Here is a 6,611-nt window from a genome sequence, read left to right as displayed (position 1 = left end):
TTATGTTTAAATAACTCAGGTTTAAATGTGCTCAGAAAGAGGGAACTAAGTGACCTGACTGCTCTGAACAGGGTCATAAGGAGAGAATCTAACACATTGCTTTAGTTTTGTTTCAACTTCCATATCACAAGAGGGATGTTACACATTGTATTAAATTCTATACTTTAAAAAAAAAAAATCAGCTTATTTTCCTTCTTTCTTAGTTTGTCTGTATGATTTTTAATTTCAATATTTTCTTAAACCTCACACCTTCCTCTTTTGAATTTCTACTTCCTTTTAAAGTGGCAATTGCCAATGTTTTTGTGTATCTTTTGTCTTATATTAGTTAGCACATTTCTCTAATTATAACCTGGGGAATTTATGTGCGGGTTACAGGGAAGACTAGATTTTTACATCAAAATTAATTCTGTTTTATTTGCTTCTAATTTATAGGTGAAAATGCTATCTTACATGGAAACCTATTTTATTCCATAAAACTAAATGAACCGTAACCCAGAAGTGCAGTGAGACTCACACAGCATGACCACATTATTTCTGAAAGCTGAAGAGTTGCCAGTCTGCTGATCTCAGACTTCATGAGCCACACAGTTCAGTTCAAATTGTTTCCCTGTAATAGCTTTGAGCCTCTGCCAAACAGCCACCGCAGGACTCTAAAAAGTACAAGGTAAGGAGATGGCACCTAAGAACATTTTTTAAAAAGTGTTAGCTCTTTTATTGAAATTTATTTCACTGCTTTTATCAAAGAGACTGATGTCACATCAGTCATTTTCTCACCTCAAGGTAATATGCAGTAATTGCTATGATAGCATACTATTGAGAATATGGAACCAAATGTGTGGCCTGCATGGGCATTCTTCCTTTGCCAGTGAATTGCAAATGCTTCTTTTTGTGTATAGAAAGTAGATAGTGTAGTCAGTACACTATCTACAAGTGTACCAATGTTAAACGTTAAACGTAGAAGTCTTATTATGGGTTAAACTTCAGCAAATCAGGTCTCCTTTTTATTTTCAGTTGCTGCCAGCATCACCTATGCTCCAAGTCAAGGTTAATGATGTTAATGCAACCAGGCAATATATTAAAAGCTCTAGCCACAATCATTAACTAGAGTCTGGAGTAAACCGTGCATTCCGGAGCCCAGTATGCAGAGTGCCTGTGGGGTGTCAGCAAGCTGCAGCCACTTCCCTATCCAACAAGGCTGTTACCTAAACTTCCCTGTTGGATGCCTGTTCTTGTAGGCATCCACACTCCACACCCTAAGCTAAATCACCACCTGTTGGACAGCGGCCCTGCCAAATGACTAGTATTTGGTCTTGAACTTCACAATCCATTCCCTAGACACTGGCTGGAGCTGTGCTTCCAACCAAATGGGTTCTTTCCTTCTCTTGCCTAGCACTAAAGCCCTAGCATTGCCTGCAATTCCTATTGCCATATCCTCCCCACCAGATTCCAACCCTTGATAAATCATTCTTGACCCAGAAATGCAGTTCCACTACCCTGGGATATAATGATTTGGAATGCTGGTGACTCACCCAACTTTTAGACTCTTAGTCCTAACCCCTTTGTTCTTGTTTTCTTCTTTTTCCCTGACTTAAGACCCAGCATGTCTCAAAGCTGATATGGTAAGATATGTCAGCATGCAAAAAGTGCTCATCATATGAGGAAACTTAAATGTATGTTTTTAGTCAATGCAAATAATTACCACAATTAATATGTTTTGTGGTTTTTAACATTTCTAATGAAAACAAAACTTTGCATTTTCTCTAATGAGAAAATAGTATAGTTTCCTTTTGTTTTATTTTTCCAACATTTGATAAGGCATAGGATCAAGTTATTCTTTTTGAGATGCCATAATAGCCTAGGTATTGGAATGCCCAGCTAGTACTTGCATTACATAGTCAGCATTGTGCTATAAGCGTGATTCTTCCTAAAAGCTTTCAGTACTGTTTACATTGTGTGCTACCCAGTTCCCATGGTAATGTGTTTGTTCCCATGGAGAAACAAAAGCGAACACCTAACCAGAGTTGAACTTGTAGACATAAAACTTCACTCGGTAGATAGTTCACTCAGAGGCTATTAACAAGGAGGAGGAGAAAACAGAAGAACAGAAAATATATCTAGTTTCTAGTTCCAGTTACAAGCTAAGAAACTACTGATTCACTTTGACCTGCTAAGAAACAAATCATTCATGGTGTCATTAGTTGCAGCTTTAAGCAGACCTTTTTTTTCTTCTCAAAATCAATTTTATAAGTGACTACTTAGTCAAAGGTCCCTTTTAAATGGTGATTTGATAGTTTATTTTAGCAATTTGGTCCTTGTAGTTGCAATCTGTATTTCCATACTTTAAGAATTTTTGGAATTTTCATAAAACCATCTAAATTTAAGTAAACTTGATTTAAAAAAAAAAAAGCTAAACTAAGGCAATAAGAATGTAAGCAAATGAGCATAAGATTATCTTTAATGAAAACAGATTATTTTTTTTTAATGCCCAGAATTTTTTCAAGCCTAGCTATTGCCAGTTTATGCCATTTGCAAAAACCTTGCAAGCTGCAAAACAATGTAAATTCAGCTGCTTTGGTTTAACGAGAAGGAAAGTTGTTAGCCTGTGTTAAGACTGACACTACCATGCCAAATTCCTGACAACCTTACAGCAGGACTTCGAACGCCATTAAAATAATTCACATCCATTTGCAAGCTCCAGTCAAGTGGCATAAACCACTTGCAGAAGACAAAGCAAAATGACTGGGCTCCTCCCACTGCTCTGGCTCCTCACCCTGCTGCCGCCTCCCTCCCCACTGCTGTTGTTTTCTCCCCCACTTTACAATCCAGACACTTGCTCCCTTTCCATTTGATACTACTTCTTTGTTTGCTGTTCTTCAGCCTTCTTTGTGCTTTTCTGACCACCTTTTTTCCATTCTGTGCCGCTTTCCTATTCTACATTCATCGCTTTTTCTCGAGCTTCCCTTTTGTGCATTACACTCTTTCCCACTTCAATCTGTGGCCGTTTTTGTATTGTCCTGACTTGCACTCCTCTTACTTACTTTAGTTTATTTTCATTCTGACCACCTTTTCTACTTCTCTTTGCAACCCCTCTGTTAGAAGTTTGGCATTTTGCTCCAACTTTAAAAAAAAATGTATTGTTCCTGGATGACAGTCTTTCCTCACTCCTATGTATTATTTTTCCCTAGTTGTTTAAACCCCAGTCCCACTGACTTCTTGTAAAAGATTGTAATTAAAGCAATTTCAAGTATTTCTTTAATATAGTAAAAGGTGAAAAGAAAAAGTTGCCTTAGAAAACCGCATTCTAAATAGTAGACTGCCATTTAAAAAAAAAACAAAAATAATTATCTGTCCCATTTACAGGTTCACAGGGAGTAAAATCAGTGAGATCTGCCATCTCCTATGCCTGTCTACCTCAGGCATCATTCACTCACCCAAATCAAGTAGCAAAGAGTGAGACTCAAATCAGCAAGGCTATCCTGCTGAATTGCTGTCACTCATAACTTTCTGACAGTGTATGGTCTGATAGCAAGTGGCAGAACTATGGTGTATCCCAAGATTAATTGTGGTTTCTGAAGCAATTGTAGCAGGAAGATAGAACACAAAGGTTTTTTCTCTTACTTAGTTTGTGTGGTATGGGAGACAGAAGGCATTTCCATCATTTTATACAGCTTATTTCATATGGAAAAACAGAATAATAAAACTTTTCAAAATATGGAGGTATTAATTTCTTATCATCAAATAGGCATGTTTTGAATTGATTTTTTTGAAGTTTTGGGAATTGGATGTTCATCTTTCTTTAATTAACGTTCATCTAATTTTCAAAAGTGTGCATGGTAGATTGCATGTGAAGGTAAACGGTCAACTCAGATTTAAATGAATTGCTTTGAACTGAAGAGATATAAATTCTAATATCTTAATTCTTTATGGCTGTATACATAAACACTAAGCCTTTTTGCATAGTGGCAGATTCTTTATGCTTTTGGCATATTTGAAGTTATATTTTAATTCAGATTACATTTATTAGGTGCTAAAAAGGCACATCCATTATTTTAGAATTTTTGACCAGTCTTCTAAGTTTATTAAAAAAATATTGACACACTGTAATATATACTGGTTTCAGAGCACTTAAGCCTTGGTAAATTGTGCCTACAAGAAAATCGGTTCTTTGTGTTTTTCTTAGTTTACTGTTTTTGCATTTAACAGTTTTTACGTTGATTAAAGACTCCAGATTTTCTGGGGACAGTAGTTGACTCAAAGACTAACCACAATTATACAAAAATTTATTTGACAGAAACTATCTATATCTTCTTTTTTTTTTATTGCTATGATTATAGAGCCAACACACACAATTATTTAGGTTGAGCATTGCTTGGGAACCATTCTCGACTTATGTGTGGGGCTTCATAGATAGTGGGAGTCATTTTGCAATTTTCACTGAAACTATGCCATGAGTTTACTTATCAGATGGAAAACAATGTATGCTTTGACAATGTTGAACAGTCTTGCTTTACTCTGTCAAAGCATAAAATGTAACATTTTAGGTTTGAGGGGACACTTAGAGATCTTCCACTCTCCTCTTTGGTTTCACAGAGAAGAAAAATGCCTCCAGAGAAATTACTCCTTACCACAATTTTATCACCATATATATTCTAAGAGTCAGGATTAGAGATGGCTCTCCTGATCTCTGGCCTTGCGAATATCGTTTTCAAAACATTCATGGCGACATAGGAAAATACTACATTTCTGTCACATAATTCCATAGATGCAAACTTCTACGTTTTTAGCCTAACTTTCTTCCTAGACAATTTTGTATTGTAAATTACTAGAGGGTAGAAATAATTTCTGGATATTTCTGTGAGCAGTTTGCCATGTAATTGGCAATATTCTAAATAGTTTTTTGGTTTTTCTTTTTTTCTTTTTGAGAGAGGATATCACCATCTTCACTGATTAATGTAGTGAAAAATATTTAGAAAATAAACTGTTCCATGCTACTCTGGCATCTATATTTTGAAAGCATAATTTTGGAATATTTACATTAAATAACAGAACTAGAGTTTCTTAAGAATTAAAATCTTTACCTCCCATTAACGTATTGGGAAGCTTCACTAGTTTATTCATATTCCCTATGGAGCCTTTCTTTATTACTATCAACCCACACTTTGTCATCTCTTTTATTACTCAACACTGACATGTGATGTGTAATATAGTATTTTGTTTCTGTTCTGCTGCATCTAGAGAGCTTGTCAACTCTTTGTGTACAGAGTTTGGCGTTTACTTTGTTTTCTCTCCTCTGTGATGCTGAGTATGTATACAGCCAGTGCTAAATGTGTACTACTTAAGATTGTAAAAATTGAACTAGAAACACTTCATCAAAAAAGCCCTGACTAATTAGAATCAACTACCAAATTTAGTCTATGGTGTCACAAACCCTTATCAAAAAGTGTATCATTAATCTAAATGCTAACAGAATTAATGAAATTTTTACATAAATATCACTATAAAACAATATCTAATAGTGATACCTAATTTTTTAGATTAATGCATACTGACGAAAAAAATAAACAAGGAGTTGAAACTAGTGCATGTCATCACAAAATCATAATGTCCTTTAAAAAACATAAAAACATTTTAATCTTTTTTTTTTTTTTTAGAAATGAAAGGGGCATGTGGCAGATATAATCAAAAACATTCATTTCAAGAGCAATAAATAAGGAAAAGAACATGTTGGTACTCCACCAAGCCATAGCTTCTGCCAGATGTTGCAAAAGTGAGTCAGATAACTGACCTTTCTTCTAGGGCCTGTATCAACTTTGAATGGAGCTTTCAATTGCACAATAAGCATCTGGACAGTTTTGACATCTTTATCACACTCTTTGAGTTCTTAAGAGCTACCATTTTGTTTAAAGATGACATATGAAAATTAAAACAATTACTTACGTGCTGACAGTTATTAATCCTGTAACTCAATATCAATACCATTATCTTCTTAGAACTGGGTCTCTAACTACTATTTATAATCATGACACCAACTGTCAAATCAAATTAAAATTGAGATTTGATTGATTATTTGATGACATTAACATTCACATCTATTTCCTTCATATGCCTAATTTTGTCCTTGTGTTTGCTTTACACTGAATTGTTGTGGTTTAAATAGCCCGTTTTACATGACCACTTTCAAACAAGATCATAAATTTTCATAAAAACAAACTAAGGAATTCATAATCGCAGCTCTTGGCCGCCACCTAAAGGTTTCTTTCTTGTTTCATTTTACATAAGACCTACTATGCATTCCTTTTATAATAAAACTGTCTTGTCATCACATGTTTCTACATAAATACAAGGTAAAAAGACTTTTTCAAGTATGTTTTTTCACCTTTACATATTTAAATTAACAGCGTATATAATTATATCCACTTTTCAATTCATTCGGCACACAGAAAAAAATTTAAACAAGGTCCTTTTAAATGGTCTGAAAATTTTTCATGCATTTAAGTAATAGTGTGTTTTTATTATTATGTATTACCCCACCACGCCTTGGCCCATCATGAAGCAATTTAATTAAAATCATGTTTACTGAATATGGTTGAATGTAATGTAATACAGCACTA

At 34.7% G+C, this 6,611-nt stretch overlaps 1 long non-coding RNA gene across 1 annotated transcript; it reads left to right on the top strand.

Annotated features, from left to right (window-relative positions):
* Positions 1-554: 554 nt before the first annotated feature.
* Positions 555-5,946, top strand: LOC103794792 (uncharacterized). The gene is made up of 2 exons (XR_622245.4): positions 555-664; positions 5,652-5,946. It is a non-coding gene; the product is annotated as an uncharacterized LOC103794792 (long non-coding RNA).
* The last annotated feature ends 665 nt before the right edge of the window (positions 5,947-6,611 follow it).

This window comes from Callithrix jacchus, chromosome 11, assembly GCF_049354715.1.
Source record: "Callithrix jacchus isolate 240 chromosome 11, calJac240_pri, whole genome shotgun sequence".
Classification (NCBI taxonomy): Eukaryota; Metazoa; Chordata; class Mammalia; order Primates; family Cebidae; genus Callithrix; species Callithrix jacchus.
The sequence above is the reverse complement of the archived record's forward strand: the minus strand, read 5'-3'. Positions and strand labels throughout refer to the sequence as shown.